Below are 18,494 nucleotides of genomic sequence, written 5' to 3'. Positions count from 1 at the left end.
GGTGAACAATTGGCTTGCCTTTGCATGTGTTTGTGAAGGATGCCACCTTTGGGGCAGAACACATGGTATCACTATTTGACAGAGATTCATAAACACATGCTATACAGAAGGAATTGTACTATCGAATCTGCCTTTACAGAGATTGTTTTGGCTGTGGTAAGGGTGTGGTCGCTTCTACCACATTTTCCTGGATCTCGTTGGTCCGGAATGTTCTTTAAGCAGCGTGTATATGTATCATCGTTACCAAAGCCCCATTCACATGCATATATTTACGCATGTGAGTATCTATACACTCATACGTATATTTCGTAAAGCATGTAGAAACTCCTGGTTTAAATTTGCATCACCAAAAAGGTCATGACGCATAGAACAATACCAGGACAGAAGTAGTGTAGAAATTCCCTTTGCCTTTTTGAAAAAGGTAGTATTTTTGATACATAATGACTGCTGTTGAAATAATTATATTTATTGGAGTGAGCGAGTTGGGTTTTACGCCGCTCTCATCATTATAACAACAATGTCACGACGGGAAAATGGGTGAATTCCGCCTATGAATCCCACGAAGAAGCGAAAATACTTCCCATATAAAGTCTATTTGAGATCATGGCATATTTCAATCGATAGAAAAAATGATTTCAAACAAGCCTGCAAGCTTTTCAAATGCCATTTACTGTTTAACATTTACAAAAAAGCGACTGCTTTAAATGTGAATACTATTCTTTACATTTAAACACACAAAACTTCACGAATGACCAGGAATCCTTTCCCTTGTACTTACCAATCAATTTGGGGCCGACCATTTCATAAAATGGGATTTCATAAAAATATTAACTGCACACAAATATTTTGTCTTCAAGTCCCCGCCAATCGTTCACTTGGTATGCTCGATGTACTGAAAAATAACGTTTGGACCCTTTTTACAGAGACATTTTTTGGTATTCCTTGAAAAAGAATCCTCTCAAACATTAAACCCAGCGGTCCCTAAGAATAGAACATGGTCGGTCCGAATAAACATTTCTTCTAACCATTCAGCTAAAACCATTGCCAAGGTTGTTCATAGTCTCAAAATGAAACCACAATATGCAAGCAAATGTAAGTCAGTTATATGTACATAAGTTATGTAACATTATGCATAAACATCACTTTTAATGTGTGAATTAGAAATCCAATCTTAAGATAGTTCTCATACCATGTTCTCACAGCCCGCCCAGACGAAAATCAATAATCATCCAGGACAAAACTCACAAACTCGCATGCTGAGCAGGAACCATTTTGATTGAAACAACCTTCAACGGTGTCCTTATTCAGCGGTTATGTTATGCATTCAACCAATCCAACGAAATAACTACATAATAGATGTCCCAAAATGGGTTTTAAATGACTGATAACATTTTCTATGAATGCTAGGAATGGTAAAAATCATGTTCTGGGATCATTAAGGTTGATTGTTTTCTTTCTGTTGCGATGCAGTATTGTCAAGGGCTGTTGGCATCTTGTAGTATTCCCTGACACTATCAATAACGGTTTGTAGAATTTGTCTTTCTTGGTCAACCGAAGCCTTACACAGCTCTGAATACTCGTTCACATATTCTTTGACCCCTTTAGGGGATTCCACAGGTCCTCCAAGAGGAGCAACAGGTTTCACGCATGGGGTAGTCGGGGCCTGGTTCGCACCTTGCAGGGTAACACATCTGCGTTCAACAGTCATCGAAAGGCAGTCAAATATCTCCCTCTTTGGTGCGGACGAATGCTTAGATGTGCCAATATATACAGCTCTTCCCTTGGTTGAAGAATGACTATATGGTAGCTCCTTAAACCTCACACTCTTTTTGGAATCAGAAAACCCAGGTACTTCTTTCGATGTGTCTTGTGCTTTTTTATCTACCGCACGATTAGGTGCTTTTTTGGGAGAACTCTTAATCATATAGTTTAATATGTCCACTTTTACTCTTTCCTTCTCTGGTTCATGATGGTGATTTGGGTCCTGTTTAACTTCATTGGAAGCTTCTCCATCAACGGCTCGTTGTCTAGGAAGAGACTTGCTTGGTACCTTTTGGTAAACTTTGGGACTTGTTTCTTCCTTAGGCGTGGGTGTCCTAGCCCCGGAAATGACAACTTTAGGAATGGTATGATTGATATGATGTCCAGTTCCAACTGGTGGGCCGCTGTCACAAGTATCTTTCTGAACTGATGATGAACCTACTACATTTACAATGTCCCTTGCCAGATCAACCTTTTCAATGCCCATAAATTCCTTGCCTGTGTCTTTGGTGTCAGGTGTATGGACTTGCGTTTGCTTTGAGGGTGCAGAAGGTCCACCATTTTCAGTTGATGTTGTACGTAAGACCGTTTTCTGCGTATGTTCCAAATCAGAAGCAACAGTGATCCTTGTAACTGATGTGTTCTGTTTAACATTATCCAAGATGTCATTTTTAAATAACGATTTTGGTTCATCAAGAACCTTTGTACCTGCTGGTAGTTTCGCTTCATGGCTTGCACTGGGTGACGTGTGAGCAATTGAGTATTCCATAGTCTCCCACAATCTACAACAGTTTGGATTAAATGCTGCATAACCACACCGACCTCTCTCAAACACAAAAAATGGCTCTTTTCCCCATGACGATGAGTTCTGTTCATTTTGTGCGTTTTGTCCCTCGTCACAGTCTGTGGCATCAATCTCCTCCTCTGGACACTCTACAGCAACGACAGCAGAAGGTGAGGCTGCTGAGTCAGGGGAGAGTTCAGCCCTCTGATGCAATTGTCTAAACCACAAGCTCAGCCTCCGGAATCCTGAAGGTTTAGAGCCATCTTGCTTGACTTGGTTAATGCCACTTACATCAGCTCCACCATTGTTGAAGAACCTCGGTCGGAATCGACGTAAATAGGACCAATGTCCAACATCAATTACCCCCTCTTCATCATCATCATTCTTATCAACCTGCTGCTGCACTGTCCAGTCTGCTGGGTCGGACTCTGTGGCAGTTTCTTCTAGTCCGACCTGTGAACCTTGGTCATCACTTCCCCGGACTTGGGTGGTCTGGACAAAACATCCCCCGAAGGTACAGCACTTAGACTCCTCCGACTGGTCAGAATCAGTGGTCTGTTGACTTGAGACTGAGGCGCGTTGTTGGGACTTCTTACTGCATTGTTTGCCGCACCAGGTGAAGCACCAGTCGGTGATGCAGCTACAGGAGATAATAAGGTCGTCGTCACGAGTAGAACGGCCACGGTAGCGACGGACGCTGCTCCACATCTGTAATGTGTTGAAAGTATCGTTAGATACACCTTCGTGAAGCAAATGTTATAGAAAACTTATGTTCGCGCCGTTCTGTCCATGTTTGTACAACAACATCATTCATATACATTTAAGTTGTGCCTTGAAATCACTTTTCAACCTGCTGTTCTAACTTGGTCTAACTGATCCAACACGACATGTTTTGCTTCACATTATTTCCGTGAAAATCGTGTATTATCAGAAATCTTGGAAAATATGGGTCTGTTGTCATGGAAACGAGTGACATGACACCGGATCGATAGAAGAATTGTAAGTGATATGTTAGCAATGTGTCGTCCTTTAACGTGCTTCGGGTGTTTAGAAGATCACGAACAAGAACATTTTGCTTCATCCAACTATGGAATTTGTATGACATCTAATAAATAAATAGTTAAAACGGGTACGGATTTTTGGTATCGTGAGGCGATGTGTTTAGCATGCACATCAAAATATGCATAATATATGAAAAAGAACACCCCAATTCAATATGTTTCTACATTTTACCTAAAGACGTCATAATTTACCAAACGAACAGAAATGACAACTGATTATTTTGCCTCACCTCCCTGCCTCAAGTCAAAGTCCCAGTTGAATGGAAAATCACACCGGAGACGTGGAGGTGGATTGGTTAAATATTTGTCGGATGGTACCAGCCATTGCACGTCCAGAAAGTAGTCCACAGCGGATTTACGTATTCCTTCACGCAGTACCGATTCCTCCGTGTAAGTTAAATTACTGACGACCTTTTGTGGTAACCCAAAACGAAGAGCGTTGAAAGCCTTGAATTGTTAATAGCAGACGTCAGAAGCGTCTTTCAGAGCTAGCTTCTGATCATTTCTGACAGCATTGCCTGCACATTCTGTAAAATTATCAAACGGATGTGGAAAGAATTAAGGCCTCTTGTTTAATCAAAAATACATTACATTTATGAATTGCGAAGCTTGACTTGTACATCGTCAGAAAACGAAGCAAATCTAAGTATATCACATTGAAGAAATGCAAAGCTTGACTTGCATCCAATTAATATTATAAATTGTTTACAAAATCTTAAAGGAATTACGCAGTTTGTCTTGCATACAGTTTAGACAAGGATTTTTAAAGTTTGACTTGCATAATGTCGGATTATAAAGCAAGTCTAAATACAATATATTAAAGAATTGCGAAGCTTGACTTGCATATAGTGTTACTAAATTATGATACAATTATTAATACATTACATAAAGAGATAGAGAAGCCTGACTAGCATATCGTTAGTTTATGATACCGATCTAAAGACATTAAAATGCATTCAATGATGAGAGTTTGTGTCCCACAGGACCAGAATATCTGTACCACGTGATCAAATTCATCGTCATTCGTTCTGTAACAAAAGTCACGACCTTGCAACCCCATTTCTTGAACAGTGCATTTGTACTCAACGGAAGTAATTCCAAGTTATCATTTCGTGATCAGTTTTACCAAAATTAGTAAACGTGCCAGCGTGGCACTGAATTGTCTGGTCCAGACCCTCAATGACTGTTTATAGATCGCGGTCGTATGGCACAATTTTTGCTGGGCGGCTTGAGGCAACAAACAGTTCCTTTTTTATGTCAATTGTGTGAGTGGTTATTATCTCCAGCTTTGACGTTTAATATTTAGTAGAACCGATCGGTTCCTGCAACTAATGAGTTCCGGCCTACTTGGTAGCCGTTCTCTTAATAAAGAACTTCACATTATGCCTTTACCTTATGTTTAGTTCCAACAATCAACAGTCTTGAAACTTATTAGCAATAGATTTTTATTAACATCAAATCGTAGTTAACGTTTCTTTTTGTTTGGAATTTCAAACGAGGAAATAAACATATCTCTTCATCGTAGATGATGAAATATGATACGTTTTGACATGAAAAATGTAACGGGTAGTCGGGTAGAAATCAATACCGTCACCATAGCAACCAAGACAAATTATTCAAAAGTACCGGAAGTGTCTAATTCCTATACCCAGATGTTAATATTGATTTTGTTTGCATTTCTTGAAAATGGAATATACTTATCATCCTGTGTGATAAATACGTCTCCAAACGGAAAATGATTTTATGGTGAACATGTACAGAATATTTGTTAATCATATTGGACAGAAGGTTTGGGTCTCACATTAGCAATAACAATAATATAACAATAATATAACAATAATATAACAATGATATTTACAACGGAGACGGTCGTGCAGTAATCTAGAACGCGATTTTAATTGTTGCCCATCTTTTTATCCATTATTATACACAACACTCTCTGAATAGTGTCATGTCCATCAATATAAGGGATGAAGACAATCGACACGAAAACAGGCAATCATTGAACAGAACTGAACGTGTTTGTGTTTTTTGAGTAATCGTTTAAATAGTTTCCATAGTTAAATTACGCTTATATCAGTCATACAAGTATTAACTGAAACTTCATAGCTAGTTATTAAATTTTAAGGATGACCATTTTCGACAGGATGTTAACTTATTCATATTGAGTAAATGGCATACAATAATCAATATTCTGAAAATATCTTGAGATACTTTGTTGTAATTTCCAAACGTCATTGCCAAAGTTCTGAAAGCCCGAATCCAAATTTCTTTAGGCGTGTATCATCACACGTTTTGACACCCAACATACATGCTTTTTGTCAAAGATGTTGATTAGTCACGTGAGATTTCAAAATGTGGAATGGCTCAATTTCGCTTAACGAGGCTTTGTTTCTGTTGTGTTACGTTGTGTCAGCTTGTTGTTGGCATCAAGGGTTTGGGGGAAAACGTTATCAGGGCGAACCGGGATTCGAACCCACGATCATTGGTATCTACAGGCATAAGGGACGCAATTCTGCACACGTAATTGCGGCATCATATACGACTGGACCACCCATGCCCTTTTAGATAATAACCTCACCACCCTTCCTGATTCCTCGCTTTAGTCAGATACAAGCGAGGCCTGTTTGAGGATATACCATTACCTTGGAATTCTTTGAATCCTACCTAAATTATGCAAACCTTTACTAAACCTTATTTTAGTAGTTTTCCGTATTTGATGACATTGACAGTTCTGAGTCTAAACATGTACTTTGTTGCAAATGGGACGACTCGTCATTCAGTACTTCAATAATCAATATCTCACGTACAGCTTACTGTACAAGAAAACAAAGTATAACGTTACTCATCCGAAAGTCAAAGTGCAAAATAAGTCAGCGATGAGATTATGATGGCGTGCCACTGCTGAGCTGTCAAACAACTACTTCTCTAGAGGTTCCGTTGACGTAGGTGTCATGATGTCGTTGCGCCGTCGATGCATCTCCTCTGCAGCTCAGCACCATGGAGGTAGTTAAAAGAGGCAGATGCGCAGACATGGACCTTATGGGTATTCAAAGGCATGTTGTCATGGTGATGTATTGCCTTTAACAAGGTTTGGTGTGGGGTGGAGGGTCGATTCACAGCCTTTGTTGCAAGTACGCATTTTGAAGATTTTCAAGTGTCATGTTATTTTGGTAAGTACACCGACTTCTCAACCATAAATGTTGAAATTCATGTTACATACAACATCGCCATGGATGGATTGAATCGATAATGACAGGCTGAGTCAAAAGGCGTTATAGGTTAGATTGGAAGCTGTCCCTCTTTACAAAATAGATTTTCAAAATAATATATAAATCGAGGAATAATTACCCTCGTCACTGGTGTGTTACCAATGTATAAAATCCTATGAATACATTATCTATTGTTATTACTTTTATAGAACAATGTTTTAAATAGCATATCGTGTTCAAAACAAAATGTCTTTATATCCGGCTCGTCACCACCGTTATTAATTGTTACGGCATCGCCATGTTTGTTTACGTAATTCCTTTATATCCAGCCTAAATCCCCTTTCGTCATATCCGGACTAGATATGACGTATTTACTACGTCATCTTGTGACGTAAAATCGTCTCTCCGCGGCACTCACTCTCCATCATTCATTGCCCCAACACGCGTTTTACTATCTTTCTTGCAAATTTTGGTCGTTAATAACGTAATGTTAGACGTTATTTGAATTTATTATTGAGTGTTAAGCCTGAAGATTTGTACTTTTCTATTGACTTTCAGACAACGTCTTCTGGACATTCAGAGACGACTCAAGGAACACTGCGGGTGTGTTGGAAGTGCTCATGTCAATGTCAAAGAATAATTTCCTGAATTTTGTAACACTGTTCACTTTTACATGACGATTTTGTATTGAACATGGTATTGATTTGTTCAAATGTAGTTTTTGCAAAAGTGTTAATTGCTTCTGCAAAATTAATGTATTGGGGTTTGCGATTGATTCTATGGGCAAGTAGGCATACCCCTTGTTTTGTGACAAATCCACTGCACCCTTGAAATACAGGTGTGACTATTCAAAACCGAGCAATGTGGCGCAATCGAAACACACAACCACAGACTCCACCTGATTTCTGGTCTCAGAGAATTGATTGGATAGATTCGTGTATTCCATGGGACTGTTTCAGGAACTTCAGGAGAAGGCGTTGGTTTTACAGATGCAGAACAAAGGACTCTAACATTTGCTGTGGGCTTTTTACTAATTGTTGTGGATCCAACACACAAGATTCCCTTGAGGTCACCAACGAAGGTACACGAGGAGGTCCTTCAGGATGTGATGGCAAAACCAGCAGCAAGCATAGTGGAACATCTGATGGATGTCTTTGTATCTCAAAATCAAAACATGGCCCTTTTTGTTTTGGACGCTGGTCTAGGTCATATGAAGCCAATTCTACAGGCATTCCCAAGTGTAATACAGGATATTCAAAACTTCTGCGTGGGCCAAACCACGAATCGCCTTCAAATATTGAATTTCCATCAAATAGATGCCTAAATCCGGTAGCCTTCCCAAGGACACATTTGAATAGCATCAATGACATTAGGTTGCTGTCACCAAGCAGGAACAGTGCGTTGAAGAACTCAGGAACAGAGGACAAAGGCTCAGTTGTTTTCTTCCAAGGATGTTGTGGTTATGCAACATTCAAATCTGACTGTTGTACAGGTCACCCCTATCTATCCCGCTGCCAGTCTCTCAGCGAAAGCCTTCTTTCTTCTAAAAAGAACTTTGAAATTGTCTTTTTTCAAGGTAAATGTGGATATGCCTCCTTTGATTCCAACTGTTGCAGGCTTTTGCAAACGATGCATTACAACATGAGAGAAGATTCAGATAATGGAAATGAGAGTAGATGTTCGAGTCCACCGCACTGTCACTACTTTCAAAAGCAAACTGAAAAAGAGATAGAACTCGCACATGTAGATGTTCATACAAGGGAGACAACTGTCACCGACTTTCACCAGGAAGGGCATTCACATGGTGCTTTGCCTGAAATATTAGCTCTATCATGTGATGATCTCCAGCAAAAATCAGAGCCACCAGGCTCTAATATACTGCAGGTATGTCTAGAGATTACAAACATACAGAGAGATGAGCTTGCTTTAATTCACCCTGATGTTACCAACCTTAAAGATTGTGCAGAAAGTCAGCTTCAGCCATGTTCATATTCACCAAAATTTCCAAATGATGAAACAGATACATATGAGATGACTTACAGAAATCTCACTAGACCAGAAATAGAATGTGGATGTGGTGTGGATGAAAACATTTCTTCTAAGGCCAAGAAATCGGGTTCAAATGAAGCTTGTAACTTAAAAGTACATAGCCAAGAGATTGATGGATCCTCTGAAACAAAGCCAGATGAACCTGGAAAGAAATTCAGGAATGCTGAAAACATTTCTTGTCAGGCAATCAGTTCATCTTTAAATGAAATTAACGGTTCTGAAGAAATAGTAAATGTGGTCCTTAAACCTGTTAAAACAGAGCCAGCAGCATCTAAAATACCCCCAAGGCAAACTGAAAACATTTCATCTGAGTTAATCCAGCCAACTTTAGATAAAAGTAAATATTCCAAAGATAGAGCACATGTCTTTGAAGTGTCCACCAAGAGTGAGACAGTAACATCAGAAATACAGACTAGGCAAACTGAAAACATTTCATCTGTTGCTGTCATTTCTACTTTAAGTGAAATTCTCGATTGTAAACAAACAACAGGTGTAGTTGATGAACTTGCAAACACCCACTTAGAAACATCTGTGAAAGCTGAAAACATTTCACCCGAGGCTCTTGAATCATCTATAGCACTACCTATAGTATTGTTGGAGTCGGATGTGCATAAGGAGCCCTCCCCAGTGAGTGATTGTGAGGTGCAAAACCTTGCTGCCGAAATTTCCTTCAGAGCAATCAACGCAGCCATGGTTGAATGTGACAACTCTGAAAACACAGCTGTGTGTAAATTCCCACAAAGAAGGCTCAACAGACTGTCAGAAAGGTTGGGAAGTCCCAGGGTGTTTGATGTTGGTTCTGGTGAAACAGTGGATGCTCAAATGGATTGCCATGATAAAGAACTGATGTTGGTACATTTAACAGTATCTCCTGCTTTTGAGTATGATTCTCTGACAGGATCGTCAATGCTTCTTGATACTGAGAGTGATGAGAATACATTTTCCAGTGAAGCTCTTGAAACAATGGGCAGATTTGGGGTTCAAGGGCTGAAGAATAGATTGACTGATGGTTGCATTAATTCCAGTACATCATGTGAAAATGTGATTGACAACCAACAGACAAGTGGTAGTCACAAAGATGGTAGTCACACAGATGATATGACAAAGGGTTCAGACCTGGAGATCACAAGCAGTGAAACAGATGAATCTTACAAACAGTGCCAAATGATTTCCGAACATACATCAGATGCGACCTCAGATACCTCTGCTACTCCTCAGAGCGACGCCCGTCATATATGTGTTCAGGATGATTGTGATCCTGTTCGCATGACTAGTAGTTTCAATTTAAGAAACACCAAAGGGGGGATTAATGACAAAACCACTGAACATAGAGTGAACCATAAACATCATAAGAAAAAGAAAAGAATTAAAAATAAATTGAACAAGCAGTATGGATCCACCGTAGATGTCTCCAAACCCTGTGATTTGCTGCAAAAATCATTAAATGTTATCAGCAAAGTAAACCCACAACACAAATGCTACAAAAAGTATGAAAGAACCACAGCCACAAAATCACGAATTAGTGAAGAACAGGCGAGACATGATGGCCGCCATCCTGATAAGAATATAAGAAAACAGACAAAGAGTGGGAAGTGTAATTATAAAGGAGACAAGGAAGACAAGAAAAAGAAAAACGCATCTGTCACTAAGAGATCCAAGAACATGACAGCAAAACACTGCAAACCCATGATTAATCAAAACGGAGAACCTGTCCTCGGTGAGACTGCAAATACTGTGAATGATGACACTTGCAAGACGTTAGCGTCATACCCACCAGAGCAGTTAGATTCCTCACAATCACGGATGGTTACTGACGGGAGAACTAGCCTTCCTTTACAAACAGAAAACATGAACATAAATATGGAGAAAAAGGATGATTGTCATCATCTTGCTGCGCAATACCCAAGTAGCATTACGGTTATTAAAGACGGGTGTGTATGCTTGCTTGAAGATGACACATATAAAAGCAAATCTCTGGCTGAGATAAAATCACAAGAGGATGAAAACCATGTCCAACATCCACACAAAGGTGTACATTGTGGATCATGGAACCAAAAGTGTGAAGGTTCCTCAGACGTGAACTCACAAGGTTGTGGAGAAGGGCCAGCTAAACACGAGGATCTGGAAAGATGTAAAAATACAAGAAAGCAGATCGGAACTGTAAAGCAAAAAAGGAAAGCAGATAAGGTCGAGAAGAAAAAGAAGCCACAATCTGAATCCATGAGTCCTAAGGAAACTACAGCAATGACATGCCAACCCTTGGTCTTTCAACGTGAAATGGATGTTGGAGATTATGTTTCAGGGAATGATGACAACTGCATGACATTAAGAAAATGCAAATCAGACATTAATTCCTCACAATCAAGGATGGGATCTGAATTGAGAAATCAAATCGGCGAGGGTATGTCACATGGCATGGCTTTACAAACAGAAAATGCGACCATTAATCTGGAGATAAGAAGTGATTGTCATAATTTCTCTGGGCTAGAGTCAAGTAGCTTCGGCGTTATAAAAGACTCGTTTTGTGTACATGGAAACGGCAAAGAAAAAATTAAATCTCCAGAAAAGAGAAAATCACAAGAAAGCATTAACATGGTTTCAAACCAACTCAGTGTTATGTCCCCTCAGTGTGAGTCTGTTGAAATATTACAGGCAAACGCTATCCCTACAGAAAGACTAGACGGAAAAGGAAATTGCAAAGAAGACGAGGGAGCCATCGCATTTCCATCAGATAAGCAGTTTTCCCTCAATTCAGACGGTTCAGACATGACAGAAATGTTCCTGCATATACATAAGAGGGCAACCAAACACTCAGTGTCAGAGACACATGTACCTGTCTCTCGCAGGTGTAAACAACTCGAAAAAGACCGATCGCAACTGTCTTGGCTTCATGAAACCGAACATAACACTATTAAACACTTAAGTGGTTCTATTGATCAGCCTCAACGACTGACACACAACACAACTGGACAATCAATCTCCAGTTCAACATTCGTAGCCATATCCAGCCCCCCACTATCAAACTGTATACCTGGCAGACCCGGCAAAGACACTGATAAGTGCCTACTTAATCAAAGTCGCGGTAACAAGGATTTACTGTATGACCCACGTGTTGACATTATTGTCGGGGAAAGTATTGTGAAAGCATTAAGTGATTTGACTTGTCACGATTTGCCAGCTCAAACACAATCCACTTTATGTGAAGGAAATATATCAAATGATCCAGAAAAATCGATTCACAAAATTAAATCTGAGAAAGCACGTTGGAAGCGTACAAAACACCATACCCATGAAAAAACAAAAAAGAATACTACGCCAGGGGTAGTAAATAGGAGTTCTAAGGTTCGCAGGTCAAGTGTTAATGAAAATATAGAATCCTCAAGTGTCCTTGCTCCAGTTTTACAAATCCCTGTGATGAAAAGTGATGACTTTAATTATCAGGAAAATCAAAATACATCTCAAAAGGGGCATGAATGTATCGGCCAGGGTGTGTCGCATGATAAAGTAATTAATGAAGAAAATTATAACCTTCTACAAGAAACAAAAAATAAAACAATAACACTCGGCCCAAGTGTGAAAAGTGCGATTCGGGAAAATGAGGACAAACACAGACAACAGAATACATATCTCGAAAGTTTAGTCCATAATAGGCAAAGTAAGGCAACTCGTGAAGGAATGGATGATGAAATTGGAAGATCTGGGAATGACCTATATTTACCAAAAACAGTCTCCCGGGGAAAGCATACCACTCGACCAACTACCAGTCGAGGGTCGCAAATACCTGATCAAAGTTCCCAAACACATGGAAATAAGAAAACCAAAATGCAGACACCATCTCCTGGACATGCAGTATACATAGGTTCTGTAAAACAGCCCTGGATCAATACTCAACAGGCAGGTGTATTAAGGCCTTGTGAGAAAGGAAATCCCCCCGTCGAGACGCGGGTTAAATCAAATGGAAACGGGGCGAGTGAATCCCACACACCGTGTGTAGCTACTTGTGAGGAGGCTGATAATCACCGGGCAATCAATAAACAAGCTGATGGATCACGTGACCCAGGTAGTCAGCAACCCTCTCAGAGCAAAGGACAAACATGTGTTAACAACGGATCAGACAAACACAGGTCCGACGTGGGTGTGTCAAGGAGGATTCACACAGATGATTCTAATCTAGGAACATGTAAATTGGGTAATTCAAAGAAAAAACAAAGCAGGAAAAGAATTTCTTCGAGAAATAGAGACTCATGCTCTATTCCACCTGTGTCTGATTTAAGTGGTAACGTATCCCATGATCACACAGAGAATCAAAGATTAAACAACAGTCAGGGTGGATCTCTTTTGATTAGTTTTGAAAACCCAGAGCCTAAAAGAACAGAAAGTGTAAACAAGGCGGAAGAGAACACACCACATTCCCATGGAAGTATTGTCAATAAGGTTGTAGCCCTGGAATGTCACTCCACCGAAGCAGCCACTGAAGCAGCCACTGAAGCAGAATCAACCGTCCTGCATGATTCATTGCCAGACTTCAGCACAGACAGGCAGGTTTCACAAAGGAATGTTAATTCATCGCTAGTGTATGAGAATGAGCCAGGGTCTGTGACATGGACTGATTTTGACAAACAACCAATCAACAGAGACTCTGACGCTGCAATAAAGATATCAGGGGACACTGAGATACTGACCATTGAAAATATAGACTTTAGTTCCGAGGTTGAACTGTTTTCAGAACAGTTATCGATACTTCATGATAATGCCAATACTGGTGATACCCAAGGGGCTCCTAATAACAGCCAGCAGTTAGATGCCTACATATTATCTGCTGATAAAAGCGCTGCATGCTGTGCCTCAGGAAACAGTTACATCTCGCCCTATGATGACATTGGTGTTTCCGAGAGACAGAGCAATATAGAGTATGGATACAACACGTGCTTGTATCCAAACAATAGTGTCAGTCCGATAGTGATAAATGGATCCACTGCAAGTGGGGGCTTTTTTCGCTATGATCCACCCTCGCTGGTCAGGGACCTGTTGGCAGAAGAAAACAACCATCACACCGGGATATTGAGTCCTTGCAGATATTCCCTAGAGAGTCGACTGAGTATTGACATAGCAGAGGGAATTGTGAACGGACAAGAGAAAGATACAACTGACTCCAGTTGTGTTAGTGACTACGTACGAGAGTATAGTGAACTCTGTAAGTCGTCAATAGATACAGAGAGAAGAATCTTAAAATCAGTGTTGGAAAGTGTCCGAGGATGCTATAGTTTTGATACGACGGAGGATCGCACGCTGCCCAGTACACCTCTTGACCTCAGTGGTGAATGCTCAGATAACAATCAATACAGACGCCACCCATGTTTAATTGATTACAGAACAAAGGATGACGATGAAGAACTCACTAGTGCTCTGAGTCTTTTTCATGCTACAGACACTGGTGTTGGCTCCCGCTCTGAAAACACTCAACATATTCAGAGTCCGAAGGATAATGGTGGACATATTTTATTCAGAGCTATTGCAGAGGAAACTGATGAAGAGCTGAGGGCAGAGTTTTCACTGGGATTAAACAGACATGCGACAACAAGGGAGCGTGGCACTGCTTTCCTTGATAAACGTAAACGACTGCAAAGACAGACGCGCGTGGAAGATGATGATGAGTTGAGAGACGTTACTTCTAAAAGGATACGACAAGAAGGAAAACGGCATCCCAGGTGTCAAGGTAAAACCAACAGATGCGATACGCGGTTAAAACGGGATAGGGCTAACAATATCCATAAAACAGCGTCCAGTGGAGGGGCCGTGACGTTGAGGACAGCTCCTTTGAAAAGTCTCAATACCAAACAGCTGAATCGGAAAGGCATTGCTCCAACACCAAATAAAACTGATAAGAGACATATATTGAAGAGACATTGCACAAAACCATATGGTACAGGATCCACGGCATCTAGAGGCAATGAGACAAGGTTTGAAAGTAAACATGATATTGGGGGTGCAAGTCATCAGAATAGCTTAGATGATATTGTTGTTGTACAGAAGGAGAGGAACAAAAAAGGAGGAATTGTGAAAAAGGAGAAGAAGTGTAAGGCAAAACAAAAGGTCTCCTACCACGACAAAGCCGGTAAGACATATAGGAAATCTACTGTGTCAGTGAAAGGTGAGAATTTCGACGTCGGTGTTCTTCCAAGTGACGATTCAAAAGGATTTACACCTAACCTAATAGGAGAGGCAATTTACGACAATATGAGTTACAGGAATAGGAAGGGCAGTCGAGGACGTGGAACAAGAGACAGGGGAAGATGGAGTAACAACGATGACAACAATAATGATGACAGGTACGAAGACGTCACAGATGGCAGAAGCTCTGTTGGGAAGCTGTCCAGATATTCCGATACTGATCGAGATATTCATGTACGAAAGTCGCCGAGATATGAGACCCATAACAATGACGAAAGAGTGTATGATGGTGGAAGATTTGTGGACGTCACAGACGACATTGATGAAGCAGATGATGGTACAGGAAGACGTGACAGAAAACCACATCCTGGATCGCCAGATGAATATACCGTAACACCAGGAAATGGTGTTGATTCTCGGACAACTGTTATTAGACAATCAAATTCATTTCTTAAAGAAAAGGTGGTATCCGATGAGGAATATGTAACAATGATTGCGCAGGGAAAGATTTCGTTTCTGCAAGATCTTGAAGGATGGCGGGAGGCTTACGATTTAGATCCTGACATTATCAAGGCAGAAGCAGGGAAGCTGATGGCAGGAGACTTGAGGAATCTGTACAGAGACCTCCCTGAACGAGACAGGCGGGAGGTGGTGAGGAATATAGAACATATGGATTCCATGACGCATGATGATCTCATGAAATCTCTCAGAACATGATGTATATTTTGCAAAAGTGTATATGGAATTTCCAACGGAAGTCCTTGAGGCGTGAGTAGTTCATAGTACACTGTGAGAAACCAAGTTGTGCCTGGTTATCTGTGGTGACAAATAGTTATGACCTCAGATAATATGTCCTGAAGAGTTATCATACTAAGCTGATGCGAAATCAGAGTTTTGCACTTAATATATAAAAATATATTGTCCTCGAAAATTCTTGAAAATAATATTTATGCTTCAGACTGTTGAAAAAAGGATTTGCCTGCCACAAAAATGATAATGTTGCAAGGTGTTAAACTTAAATAATTGTTCAATTTTAAATTTAAAAAAAACCACCTGATTTTGTAGCTGTTGCTGAAAAAATATCCATTCTCGATACAAAGAACCAGACCCCACACCCACCCCTCAAATCTCAAATAGTCGGTCCCTAACTGTATGTGGGGAGAGAGTTGTGCATCTCAACATAATCATAAAGGTTACACCTAGGGAGGATACCTCGGAATATGGACGTGGGGAGAGAGTTGTGCATCCAGATATAATCATAAATGTTACACATAGGGATATGGACGTTGTTTAATTCGCACATTTCCTTTAGCTGTTGATTAAAGATTTAATATTTTAGATTCGTTATTTGTAGTTAGGATAAATAAAAAACAATTTTTGGGTGACATTGATATTAAATAATGTGAAATGTGATTATTACTGCATTTATATTGCACATGTTTGTCCAGACTTATGCTGGTTTTAAAATGCTAGCCAAGTGAGATACCATACGCATTTTAACGTGGATACCCCACTCAGACCCCACTCAGACACAGTATATGGACTCCTTGTTTTATCCTTTAGCGCCAGGGCAACTAACACGTACCATCTTTGATGCTGTTTGGTATGACGCGGTCAGAGGATCGAATCGTTTCAAGACTTGTAACACTTAGTACATAGGTAAGGCTAAGATGTGTCAAAAAGCTGGTTTTAAAGATATAGACAAAAATATATAAAAACATTTCCCTGTGGGTGACAGACAAGATAGTCTCTTACAATACAAAATTAAATCCAGTCAAATTTAGTAATTTTCGGAATACTCACACACTCAAAACTGGTTCATACCAGAGGTCAAATACTTGCAGGTGTGAAGAAGAAATAAAGGGTAGCTGTCAGACATTGAGCCATTTTCCAATAACTTCCGCGTCTCTTTATATTATGACATGTCCAGTTGGCAAAAACTACGTTTATTCCCCTCGTCGTTTGCAAGGGCAAAAGTTACTTACCTCCTATCTCACCAACTGCTTGAGACCTTGAAAAAACGTTCGTAACTCACTGAATATGACTGATTTTTGTAACCGATACTTTGCTATTTCAGCTAAAATATATTAAAATCAACCATGATTTACTATTCATAATACCAATTAACTAGCTCTTGGATAAAAAATAATATAACCGATACTTCGTCATAACCGATACTTCGTCATAACCGATGGTTCGTCATAACCGACGATCTATTATTATCTTAACGTGTAAACACACACCAAGTGTACTGTGTATCGCAGCTCACTACTCTATAAAAGGCAAATACGTACATTAAAGGGAAACGGTTGTGAAATTGGTTTGTTCGCAGATAAGATGAGGTTTTGGTGAAATAGGGTTTAACGTCGCATCCGAGATGATTACACTCATATCGCGACGTGCATGCCCGTGTGTGTGTGGCTGTTGTACTAGACCACAGCAAGGGTTTAAGGTAGACAGGTGGAGGGCATTTCCTTTAGACGCATCAATGACAAGAATAATGTCCGATGCAATCCCTATTTTGACTTGTATCATATGTCCCCCAGTTTTGTTTAGGTGAATAATTGACCTTCCTTTGCATGTGTTTGTGCCACCGGTGGGGCAGGATACGCTCACCTTTTCGCGAACACCTGGTGTCACTATTTGATCTTAATTCATAAAAACATGTTCATGATGTATACGAAATCGTAGAGTCGACTTGTTCAAATGAATATGAGCTTTGTCTCTTATATTTACGCTTCACAAAACCCATTTTTGTTCACGTTTCTGTTCTAAAGATGGAATTCATGGTACTGTATTCGACATAAAAGTATATTTCGTATCATGAATTCCTACACGTGCGTCTATACTCGAGACTCCCCATCAAATGACCCTTAAACACCTTCGGTAAATAACATGTGTTTTATCGTTTCCATGTATCTGGAGGGCGGTCGGGTAGCCCAGTGGTTAAAGCGTTAGCTCGTCACGCCGAAGACCCGGGTTCGATTCCCGACATGGGTACAATGTGTGAAGCCCATTTCTGGTGTCCCCCGTCGTGATATTGCTGGAATATTGCTAAAAGCGGCGTTATATCCATACCCTTTCGTACGTGAACAGATATCAGTAATTAACTACGCCAAATTGATTGTCTAACGATTGATTGAGCTGACTGATTTGTAAATACCCTTATTACAAACCCTTGTCATCGGAATCGAAAAAGTCACTGAAGAATCATTGATAAATGACCTTCATTTTTCGTCATTTTGCATTCATGTATCGAAGATTGATATGAAACAGCCAGTTAGTGCCAGACATAGAAAAGAGCGCTAGGATTCAGTTACGGTGTTAGTATTAATTTACTGGTTCAGAATTTATCAGTGTCTGCAAGATTAACCACGTCGCAAGGCTACAATGAACAGAGTCAATAAGCTAGGTAAACAACACAGCCCATGCCTCTGAGTCTATTTTCGTCTCTTT

Source organism: Haliotis cracherodii, unplaced genomic scaffold (genome assembly GCF_022045235.1).
Source record: "Haliotis cracherodii isolate W230 unplaced genomic scaffold, xgHalCrac1.p SCAF_23, whole genome shotgun sequence".
Taxonomy (NCBI): Eukaryota; Metazoa; Mollusca; class Gastropoda; order Lepetellida; family Haliotidae; genus Haliotis; species Haliotis cracherodii.
This window is presented reverse-complemented; position numbering follows the sequence as displayed.